The sequence below is a fragment of the Lepus europaeus genome, chromosome 21 (assembly GCF_033115175.1).
Source record: "Lepus europaeus isolate LE1 chromosome 21, mLepTim1.pri, whole genome shotgun sequence".
Classification (NCBI taxonomy): domain Eukaryota; kingdom Metazoa; phylum Chordata; class Mammalia; order Lagomorpha; family Leporidae; genus Lepus; species Lepus europaeus.
In genome coordinates, this window is record NC_084847.1 from 27,505,756 (window position 1) to 27,520,081 (window position 14,326).

The window sequence follows — 14,326 nt, forward strand, 5'->3', positions numbered from 1 at the left end:
TAAGATGTGTCTTAATTCAGTTCAATTCATATTCAATTTCTGGCTGTCAATCCAGATTCCAGCTCCCTGCCAATTTGCACCCTGGAAGTCAGCAGGTAATAGCCCAAGCTCTTGGGACCTTGTCAACTGTATGGGAGACCCAGACTGACTGACTGACAACTCTGAGTGTTGAGGAATTTGGAGAGTAGACCAGCAGATGGTTAATTTCTCCCTCCCTCTCTCTGTCTTCTCTCAAATAATAATAAAAAAAACCATTTGAGAGTACTTAAGTCATTATTAAATTATTTTATACAATTGTATTATTGGTTAGAAAGATTAATACAGACAACTCAAATTGCTTAAAATTATTTATGAGACAATGTATTATCTAATAACATTTCACATAATAGGATAATAAACATGTGTTTATGTACTACTGTAAATAACTGCAGCATAGTTACTTTTCAAATAAATCATGTTTTTATAAAAAAGATAATCATTTAGGTCTTTTTTTTTGCCAGAGTGTCTTGGATTTCCATGCCTAAAATCCTCTCATGGGCTCTTCAGCCAGATACGAATGCCTTAAGAACTGATTCTGAGGCCAGAGTGCTATTTAGGACATCTGCCCTTCTATGAGTCTGCTGTGTATCCCACTTCCCATGTTGGATCGTTCTCTCCCTTTTTTATCCTATCAGTTAATATTAGCAGACACTAGTCTTGTTTATGTGATCCCTTTGACAAAAAAAAAGAGGACTTAAATGAAAGATCTGTGCGAGTGAGATCCCAGTAGAAAGAATAGGCCATCAAAGAAGGAGGTACCTTTCTCTGAAGGGAGGAGAGAACCTCCACTTTGACTATGACCTTGTCTAAATAAGGTCAAAGTTGGCAAACTCAAAAGGCTTCCATAGCCTTGCAAACTCATGACTAGAGCGTAGGGAGATTACTGACACCATAAACAAGAGTGTCAAATTGTTAACAACAGGAGTCATTGTGTACTTACTGCTTGTGTAGGATCTCTGTCCTTAATGTGTTGTTCAATGCAAATTAATGCTATAACTAGTATTGAATGAGTATTTTACACTTTATGTTCTGTGTGGGTACAAACTGATGAAATCTTAATATATACTAAATCAATCTTCTGTATATAAAGATAATTAAAAATGAATCTTGATGTGAATGGAATGGGAGAGGGAGCGAGAGATGGGAGGGGTGCGGATGGGAGGGAAGTTATGGGGGGGAAAAGCCATTGTAATCCACAAATTGTACTTTGGAAATTTATATTTACTAAATAAAAGTAAAAAAAATTCAGCATTTTTGTGGACTTTTCAATGACCTGTTATCTATCTAAACAAAAATGCAACTTAGTACTTTCCTAGTTTTTTTTGTCAAAGTAGAAAAGTTGATCACTTTTAACATTATAATTTTACGAATGTGTAATATTTAACAAGTAAATAGTAAATATATGTGATATTTTAAAATTTCTTATCTTAGAAATCTGGACATCCCAACTGAAAAAAAATTAAGGATATGATCAATGATGTTTAAAATACAATTGTCGGCTGGTGCTGCAGCTCAATTGGCTAATCCTCCACCTGCGGCGCTGGCACACCAGGTTCTAGTCCCAGTTGTGGCAATGGATTCTGTTCTGGTTGCTCCTCTTCCAGTCCAGCTCTCTGCTGTGGCCTGGGAGTACAGTGGAGGATGGCCCAAGTGCTTGGGCCCTGCACCCACATGGGAGACCAGGAGAAGCACCTGGCTCCTGGCTTCGGATCGGTGCAGCGTGCTGGCCGTAGCGGCCATTGGGGGGTGAACCAACGGGAAAAAAAAAGGAAGACCTTTCTCTCTGTCTCTCTCTCTCTCTCTCTCTCACTGTCCACTCTGCCTGTCAAAATAAATAAAAAAAATTTTAAAAAGATTTTAAAATACAATTATCAGAGGTCAGCACTGTGGCTTAGTGGGTTGAGCTGCTGCCTGAAGAATGGGCCTTCATGGAACTGTAGTTCATGACTGTAAAATGCTTAGCACTGGGGGCAGCTTTGTGGAGTAGCTGGTTAAGCCTCCACTTGAGACGCTATTGGAGACCCTGCTGCTGCATTTTCCATCCAGCTCCCTGCTGATGCACCTGGGAAAGCAGCAGAGGATGGCCAAGTGCTTGGGCCCCTGCATTCATGTGGAGACTCAGAAGAATACCCTGGCTCCTGGCTTCGTCATGGCCCTGGTTGTTGCCACCATTTGGGAAGTGAACCAGTGAATGGAAGATCTCTTCTCTCTGTAACTCTGCCTTTCAAATACAATAAATAAATCTTTGTGGCCGGTGCCACGGCTCTCTAGGCTAATCCTCCACCTGCAGCACAGGCACCCTGGGTTCTAGTCCCTGTTGGGGCACCAAAATCTGTCCCGGTTGCTCCTCTTCCAGTCCAGCTCTCTGCTGTGGCTGGGGAAGGCAGTGGAGGATGGCCCAAGTGCTTGGACCCTGCACATGCATGGGAGACTAGGAGGAAGCACCTGGCTCCTGACTTCGAATCGGCTCAGCGTGCTGGCCATGGCGGCCATTTGGGGGTTGAACCAATGGAAGGAAGACCTTTCTCTCTGTCTCTCTCTCTCACTATCTAACTCTGCCTGTCAAAAACAAATAAACCTATGAGTGTGTGTGTGTATATATATATATGTACATACATATATGTATATATTATATATTATATAGTTATATAACATACAACATAGTTATATAGTTACATAACATATATAATAAACATAATTATATAATGTATAATAATATATCATTATATATTATTAGAATATATCACATTATACTATGTATTATATATCTTTAATATAATATAACTATGTATAATATATATAATTATCAGCAAACTCAGTAAGGTGTTTAATTTATTTAGAAATTGAATAAATACAAATTAAAGTATGTGTTTTTCATCAGATTCAAAGCAATTATTGCAACTGTTGGCATTTTGACATACATGAGGCAATGGCCATTGAATAGAGTGTGAATTTGCAAAACAAATCAGTGATGTGTACCATAAGTCTTAGCAATACAGATTATGTTTATTATATACTCTTGTCCCACATAAGCACTTCCTAAAAAAATCTTTCTATGGAAAAAAATAGGTTTGAAAAGGTTCTATGGAAACTTTTACTTAGGGAAACTTGAGGAAAGAAAAGTTAATATCTAACAGTACAGTATTCATTAAATAGTATATGATAAATCCATATGAAGAAACATACTGTTTAGTTATAAAATATATTTACATTATTAAGCAAAAAAAAACCTTGCAGAGCAGAATGTATGATATATATATATATCCACCATTTTTCAAAAACATGCTTATTTTTTTAAAAATTTTGATTTATTTATTTGAAAGAGTTACACAGAGAGAGAGAGAGAGAGAGAGAGAAAGGTCTTCCACCCACTGGTTCACTCCCCAATTGGCCGCAATGGCCGGAGCTGTGCCGATCCCAAGCCAGGAGCCAGGAGCGTCCTCTGGGTCTCCTACACGGGTGCAGCTCTTGGGCCATCTTGCACTGCTTTCCCAGGCCATAGCAGAGAGCTGGGTCAGAAGTGGAGCAGCCAGGTTTGGACTGGTGGCCATATGGGATGCCAGCGTTTCAGGCCAGGGCGTTAACCTGCTGCACCACAGCACCAGCCCCAAAAACATGTTTATACAGATATATTTCCTCAAGCCTTGTGTTATGTGAGCAAAGCCATCTGTTTGACTCACATAAGCGTACCTTAAAAATATTGTGGAAATGGAAGTAAAAGTTAAATTATTTTGGTTCAAAACATGTTGAAATTTATATATACATGGGTTCTTTAAAAAGTTCGTGGAAAACATGTCTTATGAGAAATGCATATTTCAAATGTTATGCACCAACATAAACTTATCTTCTATTTCCCATGAAATTTTGAAATCCATCAGAAAAACATGATGTTCCTGGGAAATATCTGGCCATTATTTAATATATTGTAGAGATGCTAAATCTGCCTGAAGTTACTAAGAAAGAGTGTGGTCGTGATTAGACACTTTTTCATTTAACCTCTCTGCGTTGTGACCGATCCTCACATTTGAAGAAACTATTTCTAGGTGTTGTGCAATCTGTGATACGGGAATCAGAGCAGAGAGTGTCTTCTTGACGCGGCGGCTCACCGGCCGGAGCCTTAGGGCCAGTTGAAGGGGCTGCCCGCCAGCAGCGAGTCCCGGATGAGCGTCTCGGTGGGCGTCTTGCCCACCAGGCGCAGGAAGTGGAGCTGCGCAATAAGGGGCGCCTGGAGCGCGCGCAGGGCCGGGCGCGCTGGGGCTGGGACGGGTACTGGGCGCGCAATACTCCATGAGAACCACCTGCTCCTGCTCTTGCAGCCTCTCCGCGCGCGCAGAACGAGAGCGCCATGTCCTTGAGGCAGCAGGACTCCACTGAGTCCCCTTGCAGGCGGCCCAGCTCGTCCACCTGCTCCTGGTCCAGGAAGGCCACACGCGCTCGGCCGGCAGTGGCGCCCTGTGCAGGCAGGGGCAGCGCTAAGAGCAGTCGCGCCGCCAGCTCTTTCGCGTGGTCCACGCCCTGTGCCGCGCTGCCGCCGCCCGCACCTGCCGCGCCTGCAGCGCCACCGGGAACAAGTCTCTGTCCGCCGCTGCCAGCACCCAGCCAGTAGGGCTGCCGGAGGAGATGGCCAGCGCCGCCAGGCTGCGATTGCGGGATGCGGCAGCGCTGCAGCGCTGCAGCGCTGCGGGGCGGCAGGAGGGAAAGAGAGAGAGAGAAGGGCAGAGAGAAGACAGCCAGAGCAAGGCTCTCTGAGTCCCCCCACCCCAGCTCCGGGAGAGCCCGGGTGGGGAGGGAGCCTGTGGTCTTTCCCAGATGGGACTGGGAGCTGGGGCCTCGCCCGCAGCAAGCAGGTGAGGTGGGAGCAGGGAAACTGAGGCAGGGAGGGCTGGCTGCCAGGCAGGGTAAATTATGGAGCCTTAATGAGCCCGCCCACCTGGCCTGATCCAATCCATGAGCTCCAGCCTTGGGCCGGCCTCACGCAGGGCGCATTCCCAGCCCTGGAGGGGACTTGGGGCTGGAGGTGGGGCTGAGTCCTGCGGGGGTGGGGGTCAGCTGTCCAGTAGGAGTGGCCAAATGGGGCCCAAAAGTGCTGCCCTGGTTATAAGCCCGGCTTGCACCACTCCCCCCCCCATCCTACCCCAGGGCCTTTGCACCTGCTCACCCTCCCTTCTTCAAACCCCCACCCCCAACTCTTCCTCCTCTAGCCCAGGCTGGGGCATGAGGTTCAAATCCCACCCACAACTCCCTCTTTAACACCAACCCCCGAATTAACAAATCAGCTTTAGAGCAGTATTGGCCATGGAGGAAGGGCTACCCTGGTGGCAACAGAAGCCATGGGTTATTTATTGAGGGCCAACTGTATGCGGGGACCCTGGGGCACAACAGTGCACAAGACAAAGAGAGTCCCTGGGGAAGTCATTGGGTTCCAAAGCAAAGTAAGGGGTTGTGAGCCGTGAGGGTGGGAGGCCGCGCATGGGGTTGGGGGGTACAGCAAGTGGCTGTAGGCGCACCCACCTGAGGGCGGGGCCAGCGGGATTTCAGATCAGCCACGTGAGAAGAGGGGGCACAGGTCAACCCCCCAAACTGAAGGGAGTGGCTTTTCCAAGGGGCTCTGAGCCGACTTTATCAGCTTCCCTCACAGACCCAGTGAGGGGGGAGGACTTCAAAAGCGTGAGAGACTGGAGTCAGACCCTGGGAAGAACCCACAGACAGAAAGCAGGTATGGGGTGCGCATTTATCCTGAGGCTGGAACCCCCAACACACACCGAGACCACCACCAACCCCCCCCCCCCACCGTGTGGAGCCTGGAGAAACTGCAGGGCATCGGCGTTTAGGGCCACACTGCTCAGACTGTGTCTGCCCTGGGCCAGGCTGGGGCTTCCGGGGAGGGAACAAGGGTGGGGTCCCCGTGGGCTTGGGCTGCCAGGCTCCTGCCTTAGGCAGAGGCAGGGGTGAGGGCAACAGAAAACAAATAAATGTGTATATGTGCGGGTGTGTGCGTGTAAGTATGTGTCCATGTATGTGTGTATCTGTGTACATGTGTGTCTGTGTATTTCTTCAGGATGCAGTGGCCAGGCCTGGGCAGGGGGACCGGGCCCTGGCCACAGCTGTAATTGGATTCCTGCGCCAGTACAGGGTGCAATGGCCCTGGTCTTGTGGTTAGCAGGTGCCAACCCCGGGCCCCACCGGCCGACTGTAGGGAGAATAGGGGCCGCTCACCCTCCTTCTGCACAACCCCCCGGAAGCACTTCTTGAGCCGGCAGGACTGGCACTGGTCACGCTGATGTTGGTCCATCTGACAGTCCCGATTGGACCTGCAGGTGTAGCAGTGTTAGGAGCCGATTGTCTAATGAATATACAGGGTGTGTCACGTTTTTAAAGCCTGATAATTTTAGACATAACTTTCTCCACGTTTTATATTTCTGTATTTTGGTTTTCGTGTATCCATTTGAAAGGCAGAGAGTAATTCTACTCTGTGCGTGGCAGGAACCCAATTCCTTGAGCCCTCCCGTGCTGCCTCCCAGCGTCTGCATTAGCAGGAAGTTGAAGACAGAAATGGAAACAACACTCAGACCCCCTCATGCCATTGTAGCAAGGTTGTCTCAAGGGGATTCTTAACCACTTGGCCAAATGCTCCCTCCTGCTTACTACTTATTAAACACCACTCTCTTACATTACATAGGCCCAGGATCACAAAAATTACCAATTCCAATGTTGGCAAAGCCAATGAAAATGGAGCTCTCACAAAGAAAATGAAAGCCAAGCGAATTATTTAATTAGAAGTATTAGCTTGAATAAAATAATAGTTTGAGTTTCATGTTTCAATCGGTTAGATAAGTGATGGATTTTCAATATCAATATACACTGAACATAAAAAAGATGTAAAAATATTTTCAACCATCAATATTACACATTTGCAAAAGCAGTGGATGCTTGAATAGTTCTACGAAAATGTGTTCCAAAATCATGTGATTAGTCTTTAAATAAAGGAAATGAATGTTTATCTCAACGAACCATTTCCAAAAGGGCAGAAATACAAAATAAAGCCCCTAACAACAACTGGATATGACAATAATTATCTTTGAAAATTCATTTTGTTTTAAGAACTGTTTCTGAAAACTATATTTTTAAAAAAGTAAACAATATTTTAATGGGGAATTACTAACTATGATATAATAAAATAGTTTTGGGAATTCTTGATCACAGTTTGAAGCCAGATTTAATTTAAAAAGTTACTAAAGGTGGGAAATAAGGCATACAAGAAAAACTATTTTTAATTTTTAAATGTATATCTTTAAGCCTATCAAATGTCAAAATTAGATTATTGAGAAAACACATGGTAATAGACAATTATTAGATTTATTTCAAAAATTCTTATTGAATTTTTTATAGGCTCTCAAAACTTGATGTAGCAATCTATTTTTTTCTGGGACCACTTTTGTTCCTTTGTCCACTCCTGTTAGCATTATTTGGCAAAAGTTGAACGTTGAGGTACACGTGAGAGAATTATTACTCAATTTTCCTGGCCAGATTTAGGTAAGAAATCAGGAAACAACCACAATCACCACTTTCTCAAGAGCATTTGCAGATCAGTTCTGCAGACTTCAAACGTTTTCAGGTTTGGAATGTTTAGACTACTGCTCTCATGCTAAATTCTCAGTGGCTTTCTTTTTATTTCTGAATTGCTTTTTACAAAAAGAATGCAGCATAAGGAACTGACAGCAAAATACAATGTTCCCCAGATGGTTCAAATAATAACTATGCCAATTGTTGGTATTTATATTGCAAACATCATATTTTCACCTAAGTACCACTTACCTCAAATGTTAACTGAATAGTTTTGTAGAATTGTTTTTTAAGATTTATTTTCTTTGAAAGGCAGAGTTATTCTACAAAAAGAAATAGATATCATCAATACAAGCATCATTTTTATTCCTTTAAGTGATTGATAGAAAAGTATGTTTTATACCTTCAATTTGAACAGGGTCTCCAAAAATTAAATTAGATATGTTGTTTACCAGTGTGATAAAATGTATCTCACAAAGAGAAAATATGATACAAAAATATAATTTACTTTATTTCTTGAATACTCACATATGTCTTGCTAGACTAAATTAGAATAGAATCAATGTATTTTTGTCAATCTAATCATTCTGAAACAAAATCAAATAATGAGTAATTTGGAAATGTTTATGAATTATTTTTCTGTTTATTTCTATGGAGGAAGGAGGAATGATGGTAATGTTTGCAAATTCTTCTGGTTAAATGTGGAACAGTTAAAAAACAACATGATATAGTTGTAAGTAGGTCTTAGGCATCCAATGCATGTGCAACCATGCATGACACGAAATGTATTAAGTTAATACAATCATTGACTTTTTTTTTGACAGGCAGAGTGGACAGTGAGAGAGACAGAAAGGTCTTCCTTTTTCCGTTGGTTCACCCCCACAATGGCCAGGATCCACGTGCTTCTCCTGGTCTCCTAGGCGGTGCAGGGCCCAAGCACTTGGGCCATCCTTCACTGCCTTCCTGAGGCACAGCAGAGAGCTGGACTGGAAGAGGAGCAACCAGAAGAGAATCCAGTGCCCCAACCAGGACTAGAACCTGGTGTGCTGGCACCACAGGTGGAGGATTAGCCTATTGAGCCACGGCACTGGCCTATAATCATTGACTTCTGATACCTGTGGTGTTGATTCCAATGAAGATTCTGATTTGCTAGCTCATGGTAACATCAAGGACTCTGGTTGGTGTGACCTTAAAACAACTATTGGAGGCTGGCACGATGCTAGGACTGGTACTGAAACAGTATTTTTATACTTTGCGTTTCTGTGTGGGCGCAGACTGATGAGGTCTTTGCTAATTATATACTGAAGTGATCTTCTGTATATAAAGAGAATTGGAAATGAAAAAAAAAAAAAAACAACCTGGTGTTAAAATGGAAATGGCATAGAAAATTAATTATTTTGAAAAAAAAAATTATGTAGGATCTCTGTCTTTAATGTGCTGTACATTGCTATTTAATGCTATTAGTAATCCAATGGTAGTTTTTTCACTTGATGTTGCTATATGGGCAAAATGTTGAAATCTTTACCTAGTATATACTAAACTGATCTTCTGTATACAAAGAGAATTGAAAATGAATCTTTACATGAATGGAAGGGGAAAGGGAGCGGGAGGGGGGAGGGTTGCGGGTGGGAGGGAAGTTATGGGAGGGGGGAAACCATTGTAACCCATAAGCTATACTTTGGAAATTTATATTCATTAAATAAAAGTTTAATAAAAAAAAAAAAAAGAAAAGAAAAAAAAAAAAAAAGGCTAATCCTCTGCCTTGCAGCGCCGGCACACCAGGTTCTATTTCTGGTTGGGGCGCCGGATTCTATCCAGGTTGCCCTTCTTCCAGGCCAGCTCTCTGCTATGGCCCGGGAAGGCAGTGGAGGGTGGCCCAAGTGCTTGGGCCCTGCACCGCCTAGGAGACCAGGAGAAGCACCTGGCTCCTGGCTTTGGATCAGCACAATGCGCCGGCCACAGCAGCCATTGGAGGGTGAACCAACGGCAAAAAGGAAGACCTTTCTCTCTGTCTCTCTCTCTCAGTATCCACTCTGCCTGTCAAAAATTAAAAATAAATAAATAAATAAATAAAACAACTATTGGATTGATTCACATATGTTAAACATAAATTTTAAAATATATGACTACTTATTAGTCATGGCAGTTAGTTTTACCTTTTCCCTTTTATCTTTGCTTTGTAAAACACACAAAAACATTCATTTGCCATATTCTTCAAATTAAGAAAATGGTTTACTGTATGATGATGTTTAGATTCTCTTTGATCACCCAAGGATTGATTTTTTTTCTTGCCATAATAAATCTACAAATGAAAACCTGTGATTCATTAATGATCTTGATCTGAATTAGCACAGAGCAGTTGAGTCTGGGGCACTCTTAGATACGATTATTAAAATCTATAGAAATTAAGGAAATCACAATGGGGAGACCAAAATTATTTATAAAGGATCATTTATTAAACATTTTTCAAAAAATACAAAGATGGTTGTTCTGCAAGAATACGTCACATATTAAAAATGTTATTTTACTGAATTTAATTTGAAGACATTCAGAATTGTTTTGTCTATCCCCTTGGGAAGCCCATTTGGCTTTGCTCCTTGTCTGACACCATTTCTAAGAAGGAAGAAACATATTCTTGTTAATTAACTCATATTCATAACAGCTTTAATTTTATAGAAATAAAATCAGACAGTGTCTGCCACAACAAAGCTCTCTCCACAAAGTAACTGATTTGCCTATGATCCTATTTTTTTTAAAGCTACAAGATAGGACGAATCAAGGAGGAGATAGGTAAGTTGTATAATAACATACTAGCAGCAGTTGATAGTAAATGCAACATAACGTTTGTTTTGTCTGTGGTACAAGAATATGTTGTATCAGACTATCTACTGTATTTTTCTCTACTTGTACACAAGTAAGCACATACGGATTGTCTCAGAATGACATGTGCATAAAAAGGCAGGAAGCTGGCCTGGCTGGTATCATCAGTGCCTATTTATCAGCTAATATGAATGTATTGCTAAAATTAGTGAAGACAGGAAAATGACTTAAGGATAATATATACAGAGTTAAACAACATCCTTTTTAAAATCTACTTGAGTGATCTCAGGCACTTTGGATGTTCGGGATAAAAAGGTTTTATGTTTTATTCTTGATAGCGATTTCTCAGTGCAAGCAAAAGCAAATACCTGCCCACTGTCATAAACTTGAACTCGTACATCTGAGAGTTTAAAGTAAGTTCATCTTCAATGTTTTCACTCTGGAGGCATCTTGTGTAGAAATGTGTCATAACTTGTTCTTGGTACCCATTTAATTTTTCAGTGCAAGCAAAGGCAAACATACCTGCTCACTGTCATACACACAACCAAACATCTCTGGACTATTCAAAGCAAATTCACCTTCTGATTTTCATCATGGAAGCATCTTTGATAAGTGGCACTTAGTATAAATCCTTTATAAATCATGCAAAACAGACCCATGATGCCTGAATTTAATATTAAAAATCATGGCCATGGCCATCTCTCTGTGTAAACTCTGTTGGGTAAGGCTTGCCATCACGATGCTTCTTTCCTGAGAATGGAGCTGGTCCTGTCTGTGTGGATCATAAGTGTGCATGCTCTGAGCTGTGGTCGCTGTTGTGGCTGTCTTCCTTGTCCAGAGAGTCCCCGTTTGCTGGAGCATGGCTGCACCGATCCCTGACAGCTCTGAAGGGAGCAGGGTTCCTTTCTTCACGTTCACCATTTCCTTTTCTCAGGCAGCAGTGCTTGGCTGGCCCAATTTTACCCTCTTCCACTTCATCCACCTGTTCCGGAACCACACTTTCACCTTGGACAAAAAAGGGAACACACGAAGCAAAACAGAACATTAAATTCAAGTGCTTTCTCCTTTTGGTCTACCTACAAGAACCAGATTCTCAAAGGCTTACACGAAGACAGCATGGAAGAGGGGCAAATATAAAAATAATCACACCCTGAGTTTAATCAGGTTGCATGTTCATGATAATAATTTATAAACATTCAGAAGTTGCACACAAATGATTACCTTTCATATTTAACAACAAAGGGAATTCAATGTAGTATTACCTTCCAGTGTTTGCTTTGTGGATTTAAAAATTAAAAATCACAATAATAAAGAGAAGTAGACAAGAAAGGGCTTATCATTCAAGATGTCTCCAAGGTATTTGGTTCTGCTCTTGCATGATAAACCTGTAATGGGACCTATGTGGCTACATAGCCAGGAGCTTCATCAATAGGTTGAATGTTATGTGAATGTTCATCTTAACACACTAATGTGAAAAACTGTTTTCCAAGGTTGTATCAGTTTAGTTTTCTTATTCATTCCAGGGCATAAAAGTTCAAGTTCACCCAAATCTTTGCCAGCATTTGGATTTACCAGGTTCAACTTCGTTTACAACACAATGACAATAAATGTTATCTCACTGTGCTTTTATTTTGCCTTTCCTGTTTTCTAATGGAGTCAAGTATCTTTGAAGAGTTTAGGATCCAGAGTTGGTGTCCATGTCCCATGTTGGAGCACCAGGAGTCCTGGCTGCTCTGTGTCCAATTCACTCCCTGATGCTGCACCTGGGAAGTGCTGCCATTTGGGGAGTGAGCCAGTGTATGGAAGGCCTCTCTGTCTCATTTCTCATAGATAAATTAACTTTGTTTTTTAAAAAATAATGGCCCACTGTAGTGCTTCTATGAAATACCTCCATGTATCTGGTATGAATTCTTTTTAAAATTAATCTTACTCTTTATGGACATTAAAATGTGTGAGTCCTAATTTAATACCTTCAGTTGTATGGAAGCTACTATCTTCTCTCAGTTTGTGCCCTCCCCTTTTCTTGGAGTATTTGTTGATGATCAGAAGCTCTTAATGTATTTATATTTACACACTGTTTCTTTAATGGTTAGAGTTATTGAAGGATACTCTCTGCTGAGGCCACAAATGTATTCTACATCTTCCACGAGTTTAAGGTTTGCATTTCAAATTGAACCTGTCAAAACAGGAAGTATTGATTTTAGTATACAGAGGAAAGCAAATGCTTCCATTTATTCTTTATGAATAACAAGTTGTTCTTGGGGCCGGTGCTGTGGTGCAGCGAGTTAACACCCTGGCCTGAAGCACCAGCATCCCATATGGTGCCAGTTCAAGACCTGGCTGCTCCACTTCCAATCCAGCTCTCTGCTGTGGCCTGGGAAAGCCGTAGAAGATGGCCCAAGGCCTTGGGCCCCTGTACCCATGGAGAAGATTGGGAAGAAGCTCCTGGCTCCTGGGTCCTGGGTCCTGGGTCCTGGCTTCAGTGCAGCTCCAGCCATTGCAGCTAACTGGGAAGTGAACCAGTGGTTGGAAGACCTCTTTCTCTCTCGCTCTCTCTCTGCCTCCCCTCCCTCTGTGTAACTCTTTCAAATAAATAAATAAATATTTAAAAAGAACAAGTTGTTCTTGGTAGCTTTTTACCAATAAGTCACCATTTTCTCAGTGATCACTGTTTCAATTCCATCATAAATAAAGCTTCCATGTAGAAAGTGGCTTCAAAAAGCTCACAGAAAATGGAATTAAATGATAACTTCTTGTGTTTCAAGAGGTTTCTGAGGGTTTTTTTTTCAAGATTTATTTTATTTATTTGAAAGTTATGCTAATGGAGACAGAGAGAGAAGCAGAGAAAGAGAAAAATCTTCCATATGTTGGTTCACTCCCCCAAACAGTCAGATGAGCCCACAACCATGTCTGGGTCTCCCATGTGGGTGGCAGGGAGTAAGTACTCAGGGCATTGTCTGCTGCTCTCCTAGGTGCATTAGAAGGGAGTTGAATCTGAAGCAGAGCAGCCAGAACTCAGACTGGTGCTCCACATGGGATGCTGGTGTTACAAACAGAGGCTGAGTGCCCTGCACAACAGCACTGGCCCCATCCGTGAGCTTTTGAAGGCCCCTCATATGCACAGCTTTCTGCTCTACTCTGTTCTATCCTTGGGTCAGTTTTTTACCTGTGAGAACATCATATTTTCATTCTTGCTGTAATTTTATATCAGATCTTTGTATTTGATAGGGACAGGTCTGCTTCACCACCAAATATATTTCATTCTTCTACACCAAATATATTTTGAATGTTCTGCATTTTCATATTTGAAATAATCTCAATTTCTGTGAATACACAGTGCCAATGGGAATGTGATGAGAAATAACTCAAATTTCCAAAGACATATTTATATCTGCAACCTTCAAATCACATGATTCATAAAAGTTAGTATAAATTCCTTAGACATTTACAAAATTAAATATTGAAATTGAGACGATTCTTAACTAGGGATTGTCACTGATTTCACTGCTGAGCTCAATTAACATCATGTCTCATTTATTACCTATCTATACACTAGTCCATTTGACAAGAATAATACAATATAGTAAAAATTTGATTTAAAGTTTAGTGGTGAGGGGCCAGCACTATGGCATAGCATGTAAAGCCACCACCTGAAGTGCCAACATCCCACATGGGTGCCAGTTCAAGTCCTGGTCACTCCACTTACAATTCAGCTCTCTGCTATGGCCTGAGAAAGCAGTGAAAGATGGCCCAAGTTGTTGGGCCCTGCACCCATGTGGGAAACCCAGAAGAAGACCAGACTCCTGGCTTCAGATTTTCTCAGCTCTGGCCATTGCCGCCATTTGAGGAGTGAAATAGCAGATGGAAGACCTCTCTCTCTCTCTCTCTCTCTCTCTCTCTCTCC

At 42.1% G+C, this 14,326-nt stretch overlaps 1 pseudogene; it reads right to left on the minus strand.

The window, feature by feature from the left end:
- Nucleotides 1-4,141: 4,141 nt before the first annotated feature.
- LOC133750494 (nuclear receptor subfamily 2 group F member 6-like) lies at nt 4,142-10,942 on the minus strand (annotated as a pseudogene).
- Nucleotides 10,943-14,326: the final 3,384 nt, after the last annotated feature.